Below are 25,922 nucleotides of genomic sequence, written 5' to 3'. Positions count from 1 at the left end.
TTTCTCTCACCGCCTTATGTGCATTTGCAATTCTCTATTTAGAGGTAACCAAGTGCTCTCTAAACTATAACAATTTGGCGCAATAAAGAAGTTAATTTAGCCCATTTTGGCAGTTCTGACACTGCTTGAGCAATCTAAACTTAATTACACTGTCACATTCTTTCCTGTCAGCCTGATATTTTTCTGTTCTTCAAATATTTGTGCAATTTTCCTTTATAAGAAGCCGCAAAGTGTTTGTATTTTTTACGGAATGCTGATGCTGAGATGCACTCTTTTAAAAACTCTGATCCAGATGGCTGAAAACAATCTTCTGGCGATTAGTTCAGCTTCCACAGTGAGCTGGTCTATTATTACACCCATTAATCCGTACTAATGCCTTTCTTTTTATCTTTAGCTCTGCTGTGAATATTAGAGAATTAACGAAAGCGATGTTGATCTGTGCTCTGCTGGAGTGACACCTGCTCAATAACTTCCTGAAGATCTACAGAATATTTCTGGGATTGATGTAGCTGTAGGAAAGTGTGAATTGCTTTGGTCAGTTACATTTTACTGACAATCATAACATTTTCCAAACTTGAAATTGTACCTGGGTATGTTTCAATCTTTCCCTCTGGCCAATCTCTGCCAATATCATGCTTTAGTCTTACCTTCCTCTGGGAGGATAGTGTTAATCTTCTAAAACAGCAGGCTGATTAATCTTCATCTGTAGAGATTATTCATTTTTACAGGATCCTCAAAATTTGGCTCAATTTTCTTACACACTGCAGGATGAATTACATAGATGCCTGCATCGACAATGCTACAACCATCAGCAAAAACAAGCTTGCAGGTTTTGATGCAAGGTAGGTTACAGCCACAGAGTAATTTAAGTTCAGAGGGAGACTGCTCGACCTATTAAGTTAATGCCAGTTCTCAGTAAAGCTGTATGTTTCGCAATTGTTGAATGTGTGTGTTCTGTTGATTTTGTCACAGTGGTAAACATGGAACTTACAGTTGTATATTAGGATGTTGATAAACGTTTGGCAGCATTGAACATTGGTTAAAAGCTTCAGACGCAGACCTTCAAGTCAGACAACTCCATGTTCTAATGGCAAATATATGAAGGCAGTTTCAGCCCTCGACGTCTCCTGGAACCTTGTTCCAGTGCTGCCAGCAATCAGAAGAAGTTCCTCCAAGCCCAGACATCTTCAAAACCTGCCCACACATTTGGTGGGGGGCGCGGGTGTGGGCTTCTGAAATTGATTTTATTCAATGAGCAATTTGACCACCATGTGGACTGTAGACTGAAAGCTAATGGAATATTTGCTTTTACCATTGTGGGATGATTTTTCTGGCATTGGAGTAGCAATTATTTTGGAATAACATAGGACTTCTCAGTGAATCCCAGGGCAAGGATGAATATTAGCGGCAAATTTGACAAACCACATCTATCCATTTGGGTGTTTGAAATTGAAGAAAATCTGGTTGGATGCTTTTATCCTATTGGCCTTTCCAGACTGTCAGCAAAGTATCCACATTTTCCATGGTTGATGAAACTGAAAAGATGTTAGTGGGGCAATCTTTTGAACAGATATAAAGCAGCTTTTGCATTCTGTGGTTGTTTTTGCTGGTAGTTCTTGCCTTTGAGTTAGTTTGGAAGTAGACAACTGCATTTTCTTTTGATGCATTTTTTCATAGCAGTGAGGCAGGAGTAAGATAGGAATATTCCTGGATTACTTGTTGGAATTTGGGAAGTCAGTTACAACATTTAAAAAACGTTTGGACAGGTACATGAATAAGAATGATTTAGAGGGATATGGGCCAAACACAGGCAAGTGGGCCTAGTTTAGTTTGGGAAACTTGATTGGCATGGACAAGTTGGACTGAAGGGTCTGCTTCTCTGCTGTATTACTCTATGACTCTATAAGTCGAAGTTTTCAATTTTGTTTTACCATTAGGCAAATGTGTTTTTATCTATTGCCCACTTTAGGGTATCCATGAATGTCAATAACTCCATTATTGTTATATGGTTACCAAGATGATTGAAGATAAACCAGTTTGACGTTGGTACTTTTGCTGAGAAATGCTTTTGAATTGCAATAACTGTTTAAATGCAACTTTTTTTCTCTCCTTGTAAAGCACTGTGATTTACCTAATCTCCACTTTAGAATGTTGACCTGAGAGTCCAGTTCAGTGATTGAGGAGCGGTGGAGAGCAGAGAACGTATGAGAGTGAAGTATCATCAGGACATGATGGAACATTGGACACCAGCATAATGTATGTGAATAATTTCAAACAGTAACTCTCTTCAATACTAATTGTATATTCTAAATATTGTTTTAGGTTGTTCAACTGTGCTTCTCTCATGGTGAGAAGAATCTAAAATAGAAATATTGATTAAAAATTACAATGAGAATTGAAAATAAATTTTTGGTAATGACTTCTTGACTTTTGTTTATTTGATTTAATTTATTGCTGCTACAGTAGCAATGCTGGGGTCATGGGAATGTCACCTGAAGAATGCAATGAGTGAGGATCAAATAATATGGATTTTGATGGTAGACTGATGTGCTGGCGGGTAGCTGAATTCCTTTGGGGATGTTACAGAGGAAGTTATCAGGATTGATATTCTTGGAATCTGATGGTGAGAACAGCAAATACAAGAAAGACTGAGAGATAGGATGAAAGAGAGAGATCCTTTGATCATTTAGCATATTTCACAACCTCAGATGTCACAGCAAAGTACTCTCGCGGTTTAGTTAGTGTTGTACTACAAAGTAGCCATTCTGCTAACTGCAAGGTTGCACCAACAACATGGACATCACGGCCAGATAACCTGTTTCAGCGATGTGGTTAAGAAATAAATACATTAAGAAATAAAAACTGGTCAGGTCACAAGATGGAACTTCACAGAACCTTTTTTTGTCTGCCTAAGAGAGAAGACGGGATCTTAGTGTAAAATGGCATTTAAACACAGCACTGTCTGAGTCATGAATGTATGCATGCTCTGGAATACATCCTGAAATTTTAACCTACTGACCTGGTATTAGAATGCTACCACTCAGCCAAAGCTATCGCTAAGACAAGGTGGCCTCCAGGGCCGAAGATTGATGGAGATGATAAAAATGAAGACAGAATGCACTTTTTGACCTCCTCTACGTTATGGCCAAATGCCACCAAAAATCTAAGAAAAATTCGGGTGAAGGTTTAATGCCAATTTCATTGCATATCCTTGTGACTGACTACCCTACTTATGAATCTTCAGGATTATTAGCATGAGGACAAAAAAGGAATCTCAAGTTTAATTTACGCTCAGGATTTATCTCTTTCCTCATGACTGTAGTATGCCATCACTCCCTGTTCCGCTTCTAGTGCTGGGAATTGCAGGACAATCTAAAGACATTGAAACATTTTATAAACTGCTTCCACCGAAACATCAGCTTTTGTGCTCCTGAGATGCTGCTTGGCCTGCTGTTTTCATCCAGCTTCTTCTACACATGTGGTACATAATTTAAGCTTTTCAACCTACAGCAACATCAGCCTGACCGCCTTAACAGAGTGTAAAATTCTGTAATTTGATGTTGTTTTGAAGGGGAAATGTCAAAGAAGCCAAGAATGAAAGGGCTTTCTTTCTCTGTTGTTGTGTAGTATTGATATTGTGAATACACAGAAACCTTATTATTCGCACTGAAAGCACAGGGAGAAGATTTCTTCCAATCTTAGTGTGATAAAATGATACGTGATTAACCTGTGCCCATGAAGTGGAATGTGTGCAGCACTGCAATTACACGCTACCTAATTTCCTGTGATGACTTCTGTGTGTAGCTAGCATTTCTTGCACTGTTTGTTGGTTACAAGTATCAGCAGTGGGTCCGAAATGCCAGTAATTTGCTCTTCTAAAATTTTGCCTGCATATTTTCAAACTCATTCCTTTAAAAAAGGTGTCAAACTGGTGAAGCCATAACACAGGATTACAGGCATGTTTAAAACAGAAATGGCATGTGGCAGATAAAACAAAGTATTCTGATAGCTAATGCCTCAGATGAAAGCTCTGCTGTCCTGCCACATTGGGTCATTAATGGTAGGGCATTTAGCAAGAATAAACTCCACAAATATACTCATCCTCAATGATGGGTTTCTCAGGATAAGTGTAAAAGACAAGCTGAAAAATTTACAACTACCTTCTGCCTGAAATGCTGAATAGATGATTCATCTTAACCTCCTCCTGAAGTCCCAGCATCACAAATGCCAATCTACAGCAAATTCAACACACTCCACATGATATCAAGAGATGGTTAAAGTTTATGCAGTTTAATAACTTGGATGTAGTAGTGAAGACATGCTCTAAAAGTGAGATGTATTCCTTGTCAAGTCATTCAAATACAGCTTACCCAGGTATGATTTGTCTTCAAAATACAGGATAAGTCTAAACTGGACAATTTTTCTCCGTCAACATACTTACAACCATCAGCGAAGTGATGGAAGATATCATTGGCAATGTTATCAATAGACACTTGTTCAGTGATAATCTGTTAACTGATGTCCAGTTTGAGTTGCACCAAAGGCACTAGTTTCCAGATTTCATTTAAACCTTGGTCCAAATGTGCACAAAATAAATGAATTCCAGAAGTGAGATGAGTGAGCCTGACCTTGATGCAAAGGCAGAGTTTAACTTAGCGTGGCATGAGAAGATGTGGAAAAACTGAGGTCATGTATAATCAGTGGACAAACTTTCTGATGGTTAGCTTCATACTGATCACAAAGGAAAATAGTTACAATTGTTGTGATGGTAGCAATCTCAGACATTTCTGTAGGAGTTCCTCAGGGCAATGTCTCAGGCCCAATCATTTCATCAATTACCCCCTTCCATCAAAAGATCAGAAGCTTTTTTATTCATTTTTGGGATGTGGGCATTGCTGGCTGGCCAGCATTTATTGTCTGTCCCTAGTTGCCCTTGAGAAGGTGGTGGTGAGCTGCCTTCTTGAACAGCTGCAATCTATCTTGTCGGGGTTGACCCAGAGTGCCATTAGGGATGGAATTCCAGGATTCTCTAGTGACAGTATAGGAACAGTTACATACTTGCAGTCAAAATGGCGAGTGGCTTGGAGGGAACCTTGTAGGTGTTGGTGTTTCCATGATCATGGCAGCACTTTGAGTGATATTCGTGAGGGATCATGCAGTGAAACGTTACGGTGGAACTAAGAAATAAGAAGGGGGTGATCAATTTAATGAGATTGTATTCCAGGTCCCACAGTAGTCAGTGGGAAATTGAGGAGGAAATATATAGGGAGATTACAGGTAGTTATAAGAATATGGGGTTGTAATGGTAGGGGATTTAACTTTCCAAACATCAACTGGGACTGCCATAGCGTTAAGGGCTTAGATGGGGAGATATTTGCTAAGTGTGTTCAAGAAAACTTTCTCAAACAGTATGTTAATGGCCCTTCTAAAGGAGGGGCAAAACTCGACCTACCTCATCTTGGCTAATAAAACAGGATATGTGACTGAGGCGTTAATAGTCGGGCGCTTTGGGACCAGTGACCATAATTCTATTAGTTTTTAAATGGTTATGGAAAGGAAAGAACTGGTCCATAAATTAAAGTTCTCAATTGAGGCAAGGTCAATTTTGATGGTATTAGACAGGAACTTTCAAAACTTGATTGGGGGAGGCTGTTCGTAAGTAAAGAGACATATGGCAAGTGGCAGGCTTTTAGAAGCGACATAACCAGAGTTCAGGACCAACATGTTCCTGTTAGTGTGAAGGACAGGATTGAAAGGAGTACAGAAAATTGGATGATTAGAGATATTGAGGTTCTGGTCAAGAAAAAGAAAGAGGCATATGTCAGGTATAGACTGCTGGGATCAAATGAGTTCCTTGAAGAATATAGGGAGTGTAGGAGTACGCTTGTGGGAAATCAGGTGGGCATAAAGAGGACATGAGCTATCTTTGGCATATAAGCTAAAGGACAATCCAAAGAGATTCTACAAGTATATTAAGGCCAAAAGAGTAACTTGGAAATGAATAGCGCTTCTTAATGATCAATGAAGCCGCCCATGTGTAGAATCACAAGAGATGGGGCAAATTGTAAATGAATATTTCACGTCAATATTTATGGTGAAGAAAGACATGGACGCTAGGGAGCTCAGGAATAAAAATAGTGGTATCTTAAAAAGAGCCCACATTACAGGAGGCGAGGTGCTGGAAGTCGTAAAATGCATGATGATGGATAATTCTCCTGGACCTGAACAAGTATACCCCAGGACATTGTGGGAAGCTAGGGAAGAAATTGTGGGGCCTCTTGCAGAGATATTTGTATCATCGACAAACATGGGTGAGGTGCCAGAAGACTTAAGGCCGACTAATGATGTCCCATTATTTAAGAAAGGCTGCAAGGAAATTCCAGACAACTGCAGACTGGTGAGCCTGACATCAGTGGTGGGTAGGATGTTGTTGGGGATTCTGAGAGACAGAATCTACATGCATTTAGAATGGCAAGGACTAGTTAGGGATGGTCAGCATGACTTTGCATGTACAAAATCATGTTTCAAAAATTTGACTGAGCTTTTTGAAGAGGTGACCAAGAAAATTGATGAAGACAGAGCAGTAGATGCTGTCTGTAAAGACTTTAACAAAGCTTTCGACAAGATTCCACATGCTACACTGGTTATTAAAGTGAAATCACATGGGATCCAGGGAGAGCTAGCCAACTGGTTACAAAATTGGCTTGATGGTAAGAGAAAGACGGTTGTGGTCAAGACTGTTGTTCATACTGAAGGCCTGTGACTAGCAATGTGCCACAAGGATCAATGCTTGAATCACTGCTTAAATAATTTTGATGAGAATATAAGATGCATGGTTGGTGAGCTCGTGGATGATATCAAAATTGTTGATACAGTGTGCCATGAAGAAGGCTATCTAAGAGAATGATGGGATCTTGATCATGTGGACCAGTGGGTCGAGAAATAAGCCTTTGGAGTTTGGCTGAGGAGTTTAATTTAGATAAATGCAAGAGGTTGCATTTTGGAAAGACAAACTTGGACGAGACTTATACAGATAATTGTAGGGTCCAAGGGAGTTTTGTCAAACAGAGACATACAGAGGTGCAGATACATAATTCCTTTAAAGTGGTGGCACAGGTAGACAGGGAGGTGAAGAAGGCATTTAGTACTCTTGCCTTTATCGGTCAGAACATTGAGTGCTGGAACTGGGATGCCACATGCACCAGACATCGGTAAAGACCCATTTGGATGACTGCATACAATTTCTAGCCACCCTTCTATAGGAAAAAAGATGTTTTTAAACTGAAAAGGGTGCAAAAAACGTTTATGAGTACGAGACTGAAGGTTTGCGTTATAAGGAGACGCTGATAGGTTGAAACTTTAATTCTGGAGCTTGGGGTGTTGAGAGGTGACCTTATAGAGGTTTATAAAATCTTGATGGGTATAGATAAGGTGAATAGCCCAGGTATAGATAAGGTAAATAGTCAAGTCCAATATTAAAGGGCATAGGTTCAAGGTGAGAGGAGAAAGGTTTAAACGGGATAGAAGTGGCAATGTTTTCACACAGAAGGTGGTGCATTCATGGAATGAACTGCCAGAGGAAGTGGTGGAGGCTGGCCCAATTACAACATTTAAAAAACATTTTGACAGATATATCAATTGGAACGGTTTAGAAAAATATGGGCCAAACACAGGCAAATGGGATAAATTCAGTTCAGGAAACTTGGTTGGTATGGATGAGTTGGTCTGAAGGGTCTGTTTTTGTGCTGTGTGAGTCCGTGGCTGTATAAATTATTTGGTTGCAAGAGCAGACCAGGGGCTTTGAATTGTGCAACAAATAACTTAGATGCATTCATAAAGGATGTCCACAATCAGCAAGGTGGAAATCAGGCATCTGATGACATACCTTCCTCTTACTTGGATAACAACACTTGAGATGTGTAATATCTACGAACTTAAACATGCTTTCTCTCCACACTGGCACTTAGAGGCAGCAGTGTGCAGCACCCAACAAGCCTCCATAAAAACATCTTCTAAGGCCATTGCCACTACCATTTAGAACAATGCCCCCATCATTTCCCCTCCAAGCCACGCATTGTGCCGACATGGAATCGTGCTGACTTTCGCCACCCCCTCATAGTTCTCAGGGCCAAAACCCAGGAATTCCCTTCCTAACAGCCCTGTGGGCTTTCGTACACTACATGATTTCTGTTCAAGAACGTAGCTTACCATAAGCCTCTCAAGGGAAATTAGAGATGGGCAACAAGTGCTAGCTTTCATCCACAATAATCATAATCTATTATAGAATTTTTAAAAAATGAATTTTTAGAGGCACCATCATATCTTTTATACCTTCTACAACTTAGAGACACCTTAAATAGGAAACTTTTTGTCCCTACATTGCCAGTTGGAGTTACAGTAAAGGAACTTAGAAGGTTTTTTCCCCTTCATTACGAAGTCAATACAACAACTCTCAACGTCACTGTGAACAAGCATAATGGATTAATGATTCCCTTAAAATAAGGTGGAGGGACAGAAGGATGGTGTAACGGAATGACTGTTTCAAGATTTTGACAATAACAACTGAGCATCTGCATAAGGTGCTATGTCCTGATGGTATCATATTATGTGAGATGCCCTGCTCCAGTTTACGTGATTTGTCACAAATAAGTGCTATCAATTTGTACTATTCTGTACCCTTGTACCCTTGTGTACCTCAAACTCTTAGAGGTTCCTAGCAATATTCCTACAATAATGTCATGAAAGTAGTTTTTTGATGTTCATTCTGCAATCAGCAAGTACCATTCAATAATGAAAAGAAGGATTTTTCTGCTACATGTGGGATGTTCTAATAAATGGAACTCATCCTCTCAGTTCCTTCCCCTTCTCACCTTGGCATATTTTCATCTTAGTATTGTCATGCTGAATGTACCATGTTTCCAAGAAAGTCATAAACCATTTGGAGAACTTGTCTTTTATAAAACTAAAGATGTGACCAATTCAAAATGGGCTCATCAATGATAATATTTTACTTCTTTGAAAATTCAATTCACAGCCTTTGATGTACAGTGTTATTTTGAACAGTAATTTGTCATATCTTCCATTAGTTTTGTCATGTTTTTACTATAGTTGCTGTTTTGTCAAGATTCCGTTTGAAAATTAATAATTGAATCCTTACCACATCAGTATGTTGTACCTCTGCGCTGAGCACATCTAGATTGCCAACGCAAACACAATTTTCTATGTATAATGAGCAGCTAAGTGACAATGAATCACGATTTATTAAAAAGAATAGACTACTTGCAGAAGCTCCCCATTGCTTTCCTGTTACTGATCCCTTGTCAGTGCTTCATTTGTGTACGTAACTCATCATTTCTGTCCCAGGCACTTAGCACTGCGTTTTTGTGTTTTATTTGCTTGGAAACAGCTGGGTTCTGTTTGACTGCCGTGCATTCATACTGCTCAGCATCAGAAAATTAGAACTATTTGCAATTACATGTGTGGGCGCTTTCTGCCTCTGCTGTTATCACGCACTATGTTAGTGTCACAAAGGTTGTGCTGCAGCAATTTGTGGTGATGTGAGCATTGCAGCCTTCGATTTTCTCTTCTCTTCTTCATCTTTGTTCAACATTGATTAAAGTATGGGGTTGCTAGGGGTGGAGAGTGGATGTTTTACTATTTCCCTTTTGTTGAAAGCTCTTTGTGCTAATAGCTCATATTGATTCAATGCTGAAGAATTGTAAGGCTAATGTTTCCTGCCAGGCACTAGTCAGATCTCTGCTGGAATACTGTGAACAGTTTTGGGCCCCTTACCTAACTAGACAGTTCAGAGAAGGCTCACAAGGCTGATCCTTGGTATGGAGGGACTGTCTTGTAGGAGAGGTTGTGTAGTTTGGCTTGTACTCTTTATATTTTAGAAGAATGACAGGGTGCCTTATTAAAACATGCGTGATTCTTAGGGGACTTGACAGGGTAGATGCAGCAATGTTATTTCTCCTTGTGGAAGAGTCTAGGATCAGAGGGTATTATTCAAAATAAGCGATTGCATTTTTAAGACGGAGATGAGGAGAAATTTCTTTTTTTCAGAGGTTGCTCGAGACTGGGTGATTCAAGGCTGACATAGACTGATTTTTAATCAGTAAATGAATTAAAAGTTCTGGCGAAAAGGCAGAAAAATGACGTATCAATCATGCTTGGCAGAGCAGACTCGATGGGCTGAATGACTCACTTCTGCTCTTACGTTTTATGGTCTTGTTGACCACTGTGATGGTCCAATTGACACCTGTGATGGTGCAAATACTTAGATTGCAAACAGCAGGGAAAGAAAAGATTTTCATTTAAATAGTGTCTTTTACAATATCAGGAAATTGCAAAATATGTTATAGTCAATTCAGTACATTTTGTAATATTTGGGTAAACACTGTAGAATTTGGGTAAATGTGCCATTAGGCTCTGAAAAGCAGTTATATATTAACGACCAAAAGTATTGTTGGTTGAAAGATACAGTTTGCTCAGGACATTCCAGATTCACAGTAGAGTAATGAGATCTTTCACGTTTACCTGAGAATACAGACAAAGCCTTGGTTTAATATCTCATTTGATAGATGATAGCTTCAACAACTAAGATAATGTAAAACTCTGGAGTGTGTTGCACCCAGAAGCTTTTGATTTTAAGGTGTGTATGTTTTCACTGAATAACAGTTAACACTAGCAGGTCATTTTGCCCTGGTTAACACAATAAATTCTCTCGGTTCTGTGTATTACAGGAAATTGATAATCCAGCTATCTATACTCATCCATCTGGAGTCTTTCCTTTGCAAATTGCAATTGTTTTTTAACTATTTCAGAGATTTTGCATCCCATATCTGAAGCCTATAAATTGATTGTTCTCTATAGAAGTAAACTCAAATTTGCCTTAAGGTCACCTGTATTTATGACATTGACACATATCAGCTGGGGAAGTAGGCCAGCTTGGTCTGTCAAGTCTGCTCTGCCATTCAATAAGATCATTTCTGATTTACTCCACTTTTCTGGCTACCCCCATAAACGTTCACTCCTTTGCTTACCAAGAACTTATCCACCTCTCTTTTTTAAATCTACTCAAAGAATACGCTTCCATCTCCTTTTGAGGAGGCAGACTCAACGGTCCCCGTAAGAAAGAAAACAGCCTCCTGATTTCTGCGTTAAATATTTTAAAAATATTACCCCTAGTTCTAGACTCTTTCACAGTAGTGAAATATCCTTTTCATATTTTGTCAAGATTGTGCAGGATCTTATGTATTTCAATCAAGTTATCTTTTACCCTTTTAAATTCTGGTGAGTGCAAGCCTAGCCTCTCCATTCTTTCCTCATAAGACAGTGTGTCCATTTCAGGTAATAGTTGGTGAACCCTCTTTGAACTGCCTCTTAACACGTTTACATTCTGCTAAATAAGGTGACCAATACCGGGCACGGTGCTGCACATGTAATCCCACCAATGCCCTCCATAACTGAAGCTTAACTTCACTACTTTTATATTCAATTCCCCTCACGATAAATGGCAAAATTATTTTTTTTTCCTAAACATTTGCTATGGCCTGGTAATTAGTACAGTATACTTTGACCACCACTTCTTCAAACTCACTCTTCAGGCTGGGAAACTTGAAATGCTGTCATTGTTGATGATTTCAGTGCTAGAGCTTTTGGGTTTATAATTATTCAGGTCACGTAATAAACTTGTAGCTAAATGAAATGCTTTGACTGGGTGGATCCAATCGGTTTCTTACAGTGATCTTGATATTTATGTTTATTAAGGGCTTTGCTGGTAATTTCAATCAAATCTATTCCTCAAAGACAAGATTCTGATTTTAGTATAAGTGGAAAGAATCTGTGCAAACATGTTGACCATGGACAGAATATTGCTAACTAGATTTTAACAAAGCACCAGGACAATAACCAGATTGGTGACTCAATCCAATGGGTAGGTAAGATTGGTATAGAATTAAGTGCAGGAGAAGACAGAGCGGCCCAAGGGTGCTGATTATTTCACAGGACATCAGTAGAACACACAGTGCCAGAACTACACTTTGTGGGCAGGTGAATATGTAGAAACATGAGGAGGAAGAAGATGGATACCAGCAGTGGAAGCACTATACGTGGAACCCATGTCTCTAGATTAGAACACACCCTTAAGGCATTTACCTCTCCAATTCTCCGAATGGCATCATATTGCTGTTGCTACAAACTATTCTAATTACTAGCCTTGAGCTGTCACTCAAGTCAGTGTTAGTCTTGGACTCTGGTACACACATTTAAATGCTGATCTCCCATTTTATGGTGTTCCAGTATTGGTTAATACTGTATTCATCGTCCTGATCTTGCCATGTTGCTGGCATACGTAGACAGAATCTTGTTGAGGCATTGAACGTCTTCTTGCCTGCTGGACAGCTAGCAAGAGAGCTGCAGTGTCTCCTTAAAAGACCATAAGACATGGGAGCAGAATTAGGCCATTCAGGGGAGGTGATGGCTTAGTAGTATTATCACTGGACTGTTAATCCAGAGACCAGATAATGTTCTGGGGACCAAAATTCTCATCGTGCCACGGCAGATGGTGGAATTTGAATTCAATAAATATCTGGAATTAGGAATCTAATGATGACCATGAACCCATTGCCGATGGTTGGAAAAACCCAACTGGTTCACTAATGTCCTTGAAGGAAGGAAGCTGCTATCCTTACCTGGTCTGATCTAAATGTGACTCCAGACTCACAGCAATGCGGTTGACTCTTAACTGCCCTCTGGGCAATTAGGGATGCGCAATAAACGTTGCCTCGCCAGCAACGCCCTTATCCCGTGAATGAATAAAGAAAAAAAAATTCAGCCCATCAAGTCTGCTACACCAATTGAACATGGCCACTATGTTTCTCAGCCTCATTCATTTGCTTTCTCTCCATAACCCTTGATCCCCTTATGAATCAATAACTTATCCATCTCTGTCTTAAAGGCACTCAATGACCTGGTCTCCTTATGCAGCAATGAGTTTTACAGCTTCATCACACTCTGGCTGAAGAAATGTCGGTTCTAAAGGGTCATCCCTTCACACTGAGGCTGTGCCCTTTGGTCATAGTCTCTCCTACTTGTGGAAACATCTTTTCCACATCCATTCTATCCAGACCTCACGGTATCCTATAAGTTTCAATATCCTTCTAAAGTCCGTTGAGTACAAACCCAGAGTCCTCAGCCACTTCTCATATGATAAGTCCCTCATTCCCAGGATCATTCATGTAAACCTTCTCTGAACCCCATCCTCTGATGGCACATCCTTCCCTAAATACAGAGCCCAAAACTGCCCATAATATTCCAAATGCAATCTGACCGCAACCTTATACAGCCTCAGCAGCATATCTCTGCTTTTATATTCTAGCCATCTTGAAATTAATTAGAATCTTAGAATTAGCTTTATTGTCACATGTTGTCAAATGAGTATAGTGAAAAATTTACGAGTTGCTGCTTAAGGCATATTCTTGGTTACAAAAAAAAAGAAATAAAAAGGCTGGCATTACAGATCATAAGAATAAGTTAAAAATAAAGAATAAAAAGTTCAGAACAACAATTCTTCTAACTTAGTCCACGCTGGCATCTAGTCTCTACTCTACATGGGGCCTTGCGCTGGGCTTCACCTTGAGGTTCTCAAGGCCAGGAGGCCACTTTGGAATCATCTTGAGCCAGCGGTCACACTGGGCCAAGAGATCGCTCCAATGTGCCTTCGAGAGACCACCATGCCAGGCTGAAGATCGCCATATTGGGTCCTTGCTAACGCTGGAGGTTCTTGATATTGCCAAGAAGAAAGAAAACACAAAAGACTAAAAAAAGGAAACTGATGGAGAGGACAAATTCAACCTGAGGAATCCTCAGGCCGCCATCTTGGATGATATGAATGTCAACATTCCATTTGACTTCCTAGCCATCGACTGAAACTGCATGTTAAATTTTAATCTTGAAATTGGACGCACACAGCCCTTCGCACTTCAGATTTGCAAAGCCTTTCATGTTTAGAAAATAGCCTTTGCCAATATTCTTCCACTCAAAATGTATAACTTCATACTTCGTAGCATTATATTCCATCTGCCACTTCTTTACCCACTCGCTTAGCATTCCTTATGGGAATTTCCACTGAATGACAAGCTAATCAGTCAGTGGCAAGACAAGCAATAGACCTTCTCCTGGAATCAAGGCTACAAGGTGTGGAAATCTTGCCATTGAGATCACAGTGTAATGTGGAACACTGGTGATTAACGTATGGGTGAAGGAAGGCTTCTGGAGCAAGAGCAGTGGGATGGCTGTAAATGGGCTTTGTACTTCCCAATATCCAGTTCCTCAGCAATGCTGTGCGTACATTTTAGTGAGGAACCTTCCCTAATCTTTAGCCAGGCTGCTCCAGTCCTGTTCCTGCTCCACCCATCCCTGTGGTGTCCTTAATCCATCACGTAGAGGCCTCAATTGGCACTGGGATGGAAAATCCGACATAGTTGAACCTTCCCACAAACCTACTTCAGTCAGTCCCATTAGAATGTGGCAGGGGTTGAGGTATGCCGCTGCCTCACTTTAATGAGGTACAGTAAGAAATTTGAAGATGTATTTCACAATAAATTATTAAAAATATTTTTGAAAAACCTGATATGTGTCAAGGGTGATTCCAACGAACCAATTTTGTTTTATTAAATCAGCATACTTCCCACTGTATTTTTCAGTCACTCTTGTCATTAAATAGTCTCCTGAATGGATTGATTATACCAGCTCCCATGTGACCTAATCCATTAATTGCTCAATTTTGTGTGAAAAGACACTGCCTGACTTTCTTATTCTTGATTTCTTTAACTGCGATGTGCAGCGCTGTAGTCATTTTTATTATTTATATTTTAATTGTCTGTGTGCCATTCCTTTTCCTTTGAAATGCACTACAATTCGCCAAACCTTTCCCATCGGCCTTTCTTCAAATTATCTTATGTGCCAAATAGTGAATTGACCCTGCCTGCCTCACCTCTGCAGTCCTACAATTGATAACTTTCCACTCAATTATCTCAGTACGTTGCTTCGGTTGATTGCGTTGGACGCTGGGTAAAGGTAATGGGAAACAGCCATGCATTTTCTCATGAGAGTAATCAATAGTGATTTGTGTGATTGATTGTACGAGCACCAAAACTAATTGAAGGCTGTCGTGATCACTTCTTTTGATGTGTGGCACAAAATATATCAGTAAAATATATTTTAAAAAGTGGACTTAGTTTTTAAGATGCAGGAGATGTTTGGCATATTGCGGTTGACTAAATAACTATTCATCAATGTCGTCATCAAAATGTGTCTGAATTGTGATGGGGAGTGGGAGACAACTGCATATTTGGTGCTTAGATTCACAGTGAATTTGATGTGAAGTATTGTAAGATAAGTCTGTTGGCAGCCCACGACAATAAATATCAGCAAAATTTCAACCACTAGCTTAAGAATTCTTTAATCAAAGTTTTTTTTCTCGACTCTTGTTATTATATGCAACTGGTATACATAGGCTGATGTACATTCTTTGACCCTCTGAATTATTCTGTGAAGATGTTAGAGCCAGAGGAATGGAAAATGGAAAATTTGAGATTTTGTTTGTGGGATTATGGCTAGTATGTTCATCATGACCTAATAATGGCAGAACAATTACAGTCAAATATTTTGAAGTTACATGGCATACTCCTAGTCTGTTTGTAATGTTGTAAACAGTGGAAAATTCTGTAATAGCTTGTCAATTAAGAGCTCATTTTGAAAATAGCTTTCAAGATGGATTGCAGTTGAACTTTATGGCTGGTAACCAAAGTTTTTAATTCATTTATCTACCAAACTTCAAAGGATCCTTTTGAGCTCATTTAGCTCTGTGTGCAGTTTCAGGGCAGTCTGCAATCAGACATCTTACTCATAATACCTCAGATGTATGCCCCTTTCATTATAGTGTGGGATCAGAGAATATAAAACCACATGTGGGAGGAAAAAATGTTATTTTGTCATTTTATTATGCCATGCAATCAGTTTAGGGTTCTTACTTTCTCTCAGCTAACTCCTTTGTGTCTTAAACACTGATTTAAAGTTAAGGTGTGGTTAGGATTTAAGATTTATTTGGAGAAGACGGGCCAGGGACCATCTTCAGGGTTTTCCTCAAAGTAACACAATTTGTTAGAGTTCATTATCTAAGTATTATCATACATAGAAACATAGAATCCCTTCAGTGTGGAAGCAGGCTATTTGGCCCATCAAGTCCACACCAATCCTCCAAAGAGTATCCCACCCAGACCCACGCCCCAACCCTACCCAGGTAACCTTGCATTTTCTAAGCTAAACTACATAGCCTGCATACCCCTGGACACTATGGAAAATTTAGCATGGCTAATCCACATCACCTGCTCATCTTTGGAGTGTGGGAGGATACTGGATCATCTGGAGGAAACCAATGCAGGCATGTGGCATTTATACTCAGTGATGTGCAACTCTGACAACAAGGTTGCTCCAAGGTCTTCTAGCCCTGAGCAACATGTGTGAGAGGTTGGGGAAAAACTGTGGATGAAGTGACTGGGAAACAGGAAACTTGCTTAATTTGTGGGTGCTGCTGTGATAAAGCCAAAATGACATCGGCGTCAGAAGTAGAGCTGCTGTATTGCTACTAAGCGGGAGTGCAAACAAGGCTGCTTCTGAGTTTTAAAGTTAAAACACAGTGCACTGATTTGGGTTTTCAGAGGTCGAAGGTGGCAAAATTTAGTTTGAAGAGCAGGCTTTACATTCATGTTAAATTAAATGCATTCAAAAGATGATATTAATGCAGTAAGTGTAGAATCACTGCATGCAAATGTCAAACTAACAGTATGAATAAGAACAGAAAATGCTGCAAGTGTCATAATAACATAATAAAATTCCTTCATCAAGAATAGAAACAATTACAAACTTACAGGAAATGTAAAGAATATGTAGAAAGAGAGTACAAGAGTAGTTGCTGTAGTCTCACCAGACCATTGGGCTGTTCTTTGAATAAAACGTAACGACTGATGGTGGTTTAGCTTAAGGGTCATCACACCTCAGATGAGGGGATAAGGTCATGGTAACCTTGATCAGTGTGGGCATTGAATCCACACTGTTGGCATCAACTCTGCATTACAAACCAGCCAGCCAACTGAGCTGACCAACCACGCCCACATCCCAAGAGCAAACAACAAAAACATAAAACTCTATTACCTTAAGAAACAAGCTTACAGAGACTTTACTCTTCATGCACCATCATCCTGTCCAATTTTAAAGTTCCTTGTGCCCTAAAACTCAGTGGACATAGTGGACTTGTTTTCTTTTTAACAAACATTTACTTGATGATATCCTCTTCAGTTAATGTACTTAAATTGCCAACACAAGTCAAAATTACTTCTTAACATGTATTCCTTAAACTGAAACTTTGAACAGTTTTGTACAATGTCTTCCCTTCTGATACCATAAAACTCAGGTATCAATTGGACGATCTTTCTCTGAACTGCTTCTAATGCAATTTCACCCTTTCTTCAGTAAGAAGAACAAAAGTGTTCACAATACAAACAGTACAAAATTTTACTGTGAGTCTTCTCTAATATTTCCATACGTCAGGTGCTCTTTTGCAATGCCAATTATTTTTCAATATACCATTCAAATGTCAGTTCATTATTTATGAGGTTAGGTAACACTGGCTACTATTTCACGATAATGAACAGCATCAGTGATAAGCCTGATTCCAACTTTATTCAATGTTTAGGTAAATGCATTTTCTAGTGGGGGTCAATATGCAGCAATCAAGAGCAGGAACTGTGGCTTGTTTTTATTGGGATCCAGAAACATCCACAATGAGGTCAGCTAACCTCACATATGACCTATGACCAAACATGCACCCTTCTTGCTTTTCATAAGTGTAGCTTAATATAGTTGATGTACACAATAAATTAGGGAAAGAAAGAACTTGGGAAAGTTCTTCCAAACTTTCTGGATTAGGATCAAACCCAGGCCTCAGAATAATTACTAGCCTATATCACATGTTACAAATACTGTTTGCTTTTTTAAAAAATGACAGCTGACCATCCCTGCTTAATTATTGTTTAGATAACTATTATACTCCTTTTAATGAAATCAGAAGGCCTCTAATTTTCTATTGGGTTCTTGTCACTCAGTTGAAATAGTCCCTTGGCAATGTTTATGCCCAGTTCACACATTCATGGAAGCATCCATGATTAACTGCAGGTGAGAATGATTAATTAATAAACATTAATTACAGACTTTACAAGCATTACAGTTTTTCAATTATTGTTCAGCAGCTGCGAGGAAGCTGATTTGGTATAAATTCCCAACGTCTCTGGTCATTAGTGTTCAACTTCTATTAATTTGACTACAAACCAACAGCTTACTTTCTTTTTGAAGGTTTTATTGATTTTACTGTTAGTTTGTCCCCTACACTGTCTTACTGGCCAATGCTACACTTACTCCCACACTGTCTTGCCAAATCTGAACACCAGTGCACCGCTTAACTCAGAAATGGTGTTCCGACTCCACCATCCGCCTCCCTCACTCCCTTACCTTCATCCCATCCATTTCCTACCTTCCTTTTCAACAAACCTACCTCACCCCTGGCCACCACTACCTCCCTGCTGCCCGAAGATCGTTTTCCTTCTTCCTCCTTCCCTTGCTTATGGTAGCATCGAATACTGTCCATTGACCTAAGTCCCAATCATCAATGATAATGGGAACTGCAGATGCTGGAGAAACCAAGATAATAAAGTGTGAAGCTGGATGAACACAGCAGGCCAACCAGCATCTCAGGAGCACAAAAGCTGACATTTCGGGCCTAGACCCTTCATCAGAGAGGGGGATGGGGTGAGGGTTCTGGAATAAATAGGGAGAGAGGGGGAGGCGGACCGAAGATGGAGAGAAAAGAATATAGGTGGAGAGTAGAGTATAGGTGGGGAGGTAGGAAGGGGATAGGTCAGTCCAGGGAAGACGGACAGGTAAAGGAGGTGGGATGAGGTTAGGAGGTAGGAAATGGAGGTGCGACTTGGGGTGGGAGGAAGGGATAGCTGAGAGGAAGAACAGGTTAGGGAGACAGAGACAGGCTGGGCTGGTTTTGGGATGCAGTGGGAGGAGGGTTGAGCTGGGTTGGTTGTGTGGTGCACTGTGGGGAGGGGATGAACTGGGCTGGTTTTGGGATGCGGTGGGGGAAGGGGAGATTTTGAAGCTTGTGAAGTCCACATTGACACCATTGGGCTGCATGGTTCCCAAGCGGAATATGAGTTGCTGTTCCTGCAACCTTCGGGTGGCATCATTGTGGCACTGCAGGAGGCCCATGATGGACATGTCATCTAAAGAATGGGAGGGGGAGTTGAAATGGTTCGCGACTGGGAGGTGCAGTTGTTTATTGCGAACCGAGCGGAGGTGTTCTGCAAAGCGGTCCCCAAGCCTCCGCTTGGTTTCCCCAATGTAGAGGAAGCCACACCGGGTACAATGGATACAGTATACCACATTGGCAGATGTGCAGGTGAACTTCTGCTTAATATGGAAAGTCATCCTGGGGCCTGGGATAGGGGTGAGGGAGGAGGTGTGGGGGCCAGTGTAACACTTCCTGCGGTTGCAGAGGAAGGTGCCGGGTGTGGTGGGGTTGGAGGGCAGTGTGGAGCGAACAAGGGAGGAGCTCGAACAGTTCATCCACTTCACCAACACCTTCCCCCCCAACCTTCAGTTCACCTGGGCCATCTCCAGCACATCCCTCACCTTCCTGGACCTCTCAGTCTTCATCTCAGGCAACCAGCTTGTAACTGATGTCCATTTCAAGCCCACCGACTCCCACAGCTACCTAGAATACACCTCCTCCCACCCACCCTCCTGCAAAAATTCCATCCCCATTCCCAATTCCTCCGCCTCCGCCGCATCTGCTCCCACGATGAGGCATTCCACTCCCGCACATCCCAGATGTCCAAGTTCTTCAAGGACCACAACTTTCCCCCCAAAGTGGTTGAGAACGCCCTTGACCGTGTCTCCCGCATTTCCCGCAACACATCCCTCACACCCCGCCCCTGCCACAACCGCCCAAAGAGGAACCCCTCGTTCTCACACACCACCCCACCAACCTCCGGATACAATGCATCATCCTCCGACACTTCCGCCATCTACAATCCAACCCCACCACCCAAGACATTTTTCCATCCCACCCTTGCTTGCTTTCTGGAAACACCAGTCTCTCCGTGACTCCCTTGTTCACTCCACACTGCCCTCCAACCCCACCACACCCGGCACCTTCCTCTGCAACCGCAGGAAGTGTTACACTTGCCCCCACACCTCCTCCCTCACCCCTATCCCAGGCCCCAGGATGACTTTCCATATTAAGCAGAAGGTCACCTGCACATCTGCCAATGTGGTATACTGCATCCATTGTACCCGGTGTGGCTTCTTCTACATTGGGGAAACCAAGCGGAGGCTTGGGGACCCCTTTGCAGAACACCTCCGCTCGGTTCGCAACAACCAACTGCACCTCCCAGTCGTGATCCATTTCAACTCCCCCTCCCATTCTTTAGATGACATGTCCATCATGGGCCTCCTGCAGTGCCACAATGATGCCACCCGAAGGTTGCAGGAACAGCAACTCACATTCCGCTTGGGAACCATGCAGCCCAATGGTGTCAATGTGGACTTCACAAGCTTCAAAATCTCCCCTTCACCCACCGCATCCCAAAACCAGCCCAGTTCATCCCCTCCCCACAGTGCACCACGCAACCAGCCCAGCTCTTCTCCTCCCGCCACTGTATCCCAAAACCAGCCCAGCCTGTCTCTGCCTCCCTAACCTGTTCTTCCTCTCACCCATCCCTTCCTCCCACCCCAAGCCGCACCTCCATTTCCTACCTACTACCTCATCCCACCTCCTTGACCTGTCCATCTTCCCTGGACTGACCTATCCCCTCCCTACCTCCCCACCTATACTGTACTCTCCACCTATATTCTTTTCTCTCCATCTTCAGTCCGCCTCCCCCTCTCTCCCTATTTATTCCAGAACTCTCACCCCATCCCCCTCTCTGATGAAGGGTCTAGGCCCGAAATATCGGCTTTTGTGCTCCTGAGATGCTGGTTGGCCTGCTGTGTTCATCCAGCTTCACACTTTATTATCCCAATCATCAATCCCTCCTCACTTACGCCAGTACCACTGCAATTCAATTCCATGTCAGCTCCTGTCACCTTAAGAAACATAGAAACAGAAACATAAAAGACAGAAGCAGGAGGAGTCCTTTTGGCCCTTCGAGTCTGTTCTGCCATTCATTACAATCATAGCTGATAATCCAACTCAATAGCCTAACCCTGCTTTCTCCCCATAATTGATGTGCTATATCTAGCCGTCTCTTGAATATATTCAATGTTTTGGCTTCGACTACTTCCTGTGGTAATGAATTCCACAGTATCACCACTCTTTGGGTGAAGAAATGTTTCCAGATCTCCACCTAAATCGTCAACCCTGAATCCTCAGACCGTGGAAGTATTGATGGTTCAATGGTAGAATTCTCACCTGCCACGCGGTATGCCTGGGTTTGATTCCTGGCTAATGCATCCTTTTCCTTTCTGGGGCGCCACAATAGCTCGGTGGTTAGCACTGCTGCCTCACAGCACTGGGGACCTGACTTCATTTCCACCCTTGGGCGACTGTCTGTGTGGAGTTTGCACATTCTCTGGGTGGGTTTCCTCTGGGCGCTCCAGTTTTCTCCCACAGTCCAAAGACGTGTTGGTTATGTGGATTGGCCGTGCTAAATTGTCCGTAATGTTCAGGGATGTGTAGATTAGGTGGGTTACAGTGGGATGTGTTTGGGTGGGATGCTCTGTGGTTTGTTGTGGACTTGTTGGGCCAAAGGGCCTGTTTCTACACTGTAGGGATTCTATGTATATATCTTAGGAAGGAACTGGAGTACCCAACGGACACAGAGAGAACATGCAGACTGTCATCCAATGCGGGAATCAAATCTGGGTCCCTGGCTCTGTGGGGCAGCACTGCTTACCACTGTGCCACCTGAGAACTTTTTGTAGAGACACTGTGAGAGAAAGCAGCTGTTATTGTCAAAGTAACAAACACCATTTTGTTAATGTAAACAGCAGAGGATTGTGTTGGTTAGAGGATCAACCCGCTCCTACAGCACCGCTCTGGCAGGTTTTGGAGAAAATAAATTAAAATTAAATATTAAGGTCTTGGCCTCTCAGTTGCATCTGAGAGTACCTTTTCCTCCAGGCCTTGTACTCATTATTTCAATAATTAAAAGTGTTACCTTAAAGAGACGGGTTCAAGTGCCAATTTAAAGATTTCAGCACACAGCTATGTTGACATAACAGTCCAACATTAAAAGGGTACCAGAATTTGGAGGTCATCTCTCTGATAAGATGTTAAACTGATGTCTTATGGATTCTTTTGGAGTGAGAAAGGGTGGAGATAGATGATCCCTTAACACTACTTTGAGGAGGAGCAGGGACATTCTCTTGGTGCCCAAGTCAATAGTTATCCCTTCATCAACATCATGACAAAAATATCTGCTCCAGCTTCATGAAAACGGTATCTGCTTGTATCTCGTGCCTGCTTTTTGAGCTCTTGCAATTTTTTTAAGAGTATAATAATGTCAGCATATCAAATGTAATTAATTAGCTGTGAAATGCTGAGGGGTGGCCTCAGATCATGAAACATACTTCATTATACACAACTCTTGGCTGATTTTCTCACGGCTGTCCAAACTAAGAGCACTTGTAGAATGGAGACAAGGGCCAAGGCATGCCCCATCCACATAGAGCAAGTCAAATCCAATCTGGTGAATTAAAACCCTAGCTCAATTTCAACCATTGACCTGAGATAGAAGCAGTCATTGACATGGCTATCATATGGCACTTGCTTAGAGATAACCTGCTTGCCAGTGCTCAACGGTATACCAACAGGACCACCCCTCAGCTCCTGACCTGATTATGGTCTTTGTTCGAAGATACATAAAAGTGCTTAATGTAAGAGCTGAGACTCTAAAGTGACTGCCATTGGCATCTAGGAAGCATTTGACCAAGTGTGCCATCAAGGAGTCTGATTAACATTGAAAATACATAGGAAGCAGGAAGAAACCCTCCAGTGGCTGAATTAATACCTGGTCAAAGTACAATAGTTTTATAAGTTGAAAATCAAACATCATATCTTTAGGGAATGGCAGCAGGTGTTCCTTAGGATAGTACTCTAGGTCCACCCATTTTCATTAGCTTCATTGATGATCTATCTCTCTATAATGTTCAGAAGTGGGAATGTTCATTGATGATTTCATAGGGTTCAGTTCTACTTATGCCTCCTGAGATAATGAAGCAGTTCAGGCCTGCATTTTGTCTCGTGCTAATAAGTGACGTATAACGAAAGTACATTAAGTACTAGTACATCTCCGAAAAGAGAGAATCAAATCATTTTCCCTTGATATTCAGTGACATTAATGTTGATGAATTGTACACCATCAGCATTCATGGGGTCACCATTGACCAAAAATTTAAGTGGGGGCCTTGTGTGCCAGTCATTGTGAAAAAGTCACAAGTCACACGACACCACATTATAGTCCAGCAGGTTTGTTTGAAAGCACAAGCTTTTGGAGGGCTGCTTCTTTGCCAAGTCACTTCACCTGATGAAGGAGCAGTGCTTCAAAAGCTTGTGTGATTTCAAACATACCTGCTGCAATACAACCTGGTGTTGTGTGACTTCTGACTGTGTCTACCCCAGTCCAACATCGGCACCTCCACGTCATGGCAGTCATAGTGATAGCATTCTTGCTCTTGAGCTACAGAATTAAAGATTCAGGTCTTGAAAATTAAGATTGGCATTCCAGTGCTGCAAGGCTGGAGGTTACATCTTTCAAATAGACTGAGAGATTGAGGCCCTGTTTGCGCTCTCAAGGTGGATGTAAAATGTTCCATTTAACTATTTTGAAGGATTAATGGGGAGTTATGCCTTGTTAATCAATTAGAATCACAAAACACAGATGATCTGATCATTGTCAGTGATCTGTTTTTTTTTAAGACTTGCTGGTTGCAAGTTGGAATCTGTGTTTCCTACATTACAACAGTGACTCCACTTCAAGAGTATCTCATTAGCTGTGAACTACTTTGGGATGTCCATTCATCATGAATGGTGTTATATAAGTTATAGGTTTTTCTTCCCTTTAGATCTGCTGCAAAAACAGTGTTACTACAAAAGCATGTCAGAGGCTGAAAAATCTGCATTGAGTGACTCACTTTCTCATTCCACAGAGCTCCCTGCATGACAAGTGTGGCGTGTTATGAAACACTTTCCATTTGGCTGGATGCGTACAGCTCCATCTACACTCAAGAAATTTTGAACAGACTGTGTGATTGAGGCCCTGTCTGACTTCTCAAGGTGGATGTAAAAGGCTCCATTAAACTATTTTGAAGGATTAATGGAGAGTTATCCTTGGAATCTTGTCAATCAATTAGAGCCACAAAAAAAAACGAGAAATTTCAACCCTATCCAGAACAAAGCAGCTCACACACATCCCATGAATAAATGAATGGAAAGAAATGTTTTTAAAAATCCGAAAGAACTTTGAATGCTGGAAATCAAAAACAAAAAGAGAAATTGCTGGGAAAATTCAGCAGATCCGGCAGCATCTGTGGAAAGAAAGTGGAATTAATGTGTTAGGTCCAGTGACCCCTTTTTAGAGGTGATGGTAACTAGGAAAATGTTTTTTTTATATTCAGAAGGTAGGCAGGGAGTGAGGGTGTAAGGAGTAAATGATAGGTGAGGACAGAACCCAAACAGAGAGAAGGACAGGCAAAGCAATGGATAATGTTCAGCCCAGGAGAATGAATGGCTGCTAATGGGAACTATTAGTGGCTAACAATGGGTAGCATATAATAGCCCACCATACAATAACAGTATCTAGTGTGTGGGGGTTCAGGTAAGGATATGGGAGAAGGTGCCTCCAGCCCTAAAACTGTTGAGCTTGATATTGAGTCCAGAAGGCTGTAGAGTTCCCAAGTGGAAAATGAAGTGCTGTCCTTCCTGTGCTGGAACATTGCAGCAAGTCTGAGGCAGAGGTAACAAGGTGTAGAGCTGATGAATACAGCAGGCTTTGAGATAACAAGGTGTAGAGCTGGATGACTATCTCTGAGACAGAGATGCTGGCCAAGAACAAGCTGGTGTGTTGAAGTGGCAGGCAACTGGAAGCTCAGTGTCTTTTTATGAGCTGAGCGCAGATATTCTGTGAAATGATGACCCAGTCTATGCTTCATTTCCCCAATGTAGAGGACAGCACATTGTGAACACAGTGGACTAGATTGTGAGAAATGCAGGTAAAGTGCTGCATGGCTCGGATGGTGAAAAATAAAATTCAAGATGAGTATCCATGGATTCTCGGGCATTAAGGAAGTCAAGGATTTTTGTAGAACATAGAATATAGAACATAGAACATAGAACATTACAGCAGAGTACAGGCCCTTCGGCCCTCGATGTTGTGCCGACCTGCCATGCCAATCTGAAACCCATCTAACCTACACTATTCCATGTACGTCCATATACTTGTCCAATGACGACTTAAATGTACTTAAAGTTGGCGAGTCTACTACCATTGCAGGCAAAGCGTTCCATACCCTTAGTACTCTCTGAATAAAGAAACTACCTCTGACATCTGTCCTATATCTTTCACCCCTCAATTTAAAGCTATGCCCCCTCGTGTTTGCTGTCACCATCCTAGGAAAAAGGCTCTCCCTATCCACCCTATCTAACCCTCTGATTATCTTATATGTTTCAATTAAGTCATCTCTCAACCTTCTTCTCTCTAATGAAAACAGCCTCAAGTCCCTCAGCCTTTCCTCATAAGACCGTCCCTCCATACCAGGCAACATCCTAGTAAATCTCCTCTGCACCCTTTCCAAAG

General features: G+C 41.5%; 1 long non-coding RNA gene across 2 annotated transcripts; it reads left to right on the top strand.

The window, feature by feature from the left end:
• The first annotated feature begins 425 nt into the window (after positions 1-425).
• Positions 426-24,347, top strand: LOC125452032 (uncharacterized). 2 transcript variants are annotated; one of them, XR_007247442.2, is made up of 4 exons: positions 426-590; positions 768-842; positions 2,148-2,256; positions 24,277-24,347. It is a non-coding gene; the product is annotated as an uncharacterized LOC125452032 (long non-coding RNA). The 2 variants fall into 2 exon arrangements; XR_007247441.2 differs by lacking the exon at positions 24,277-24,347 and having other exon boundaries at positions 2,148-2,340.
• The last annotated feature ends 1,575 nt before the right edge of the window (positions 24,348-25,922 follow it).

Source organism: Stegostoma tigrinum, chromosome 5, assembly GCF_030684315.1.
Source record: "Stegostoma tigrinum isolate sSteTig4 chromosome 5, sSteTig4.hap1, whole genome shotgun sequence".
In the NCBI taxonomy this organism is placed as follows: Eukaryota; Metazoa; Chordata; class Chondrichthyes; order Orectolobiformes; family Stegostomatidae; genus Stegostoma; species Stegostoma tigrinum.
Note: the sequence above shows the minus strand (reverse complement) of the source record. Positions and strands in the feature narration are given on the sequence as shown.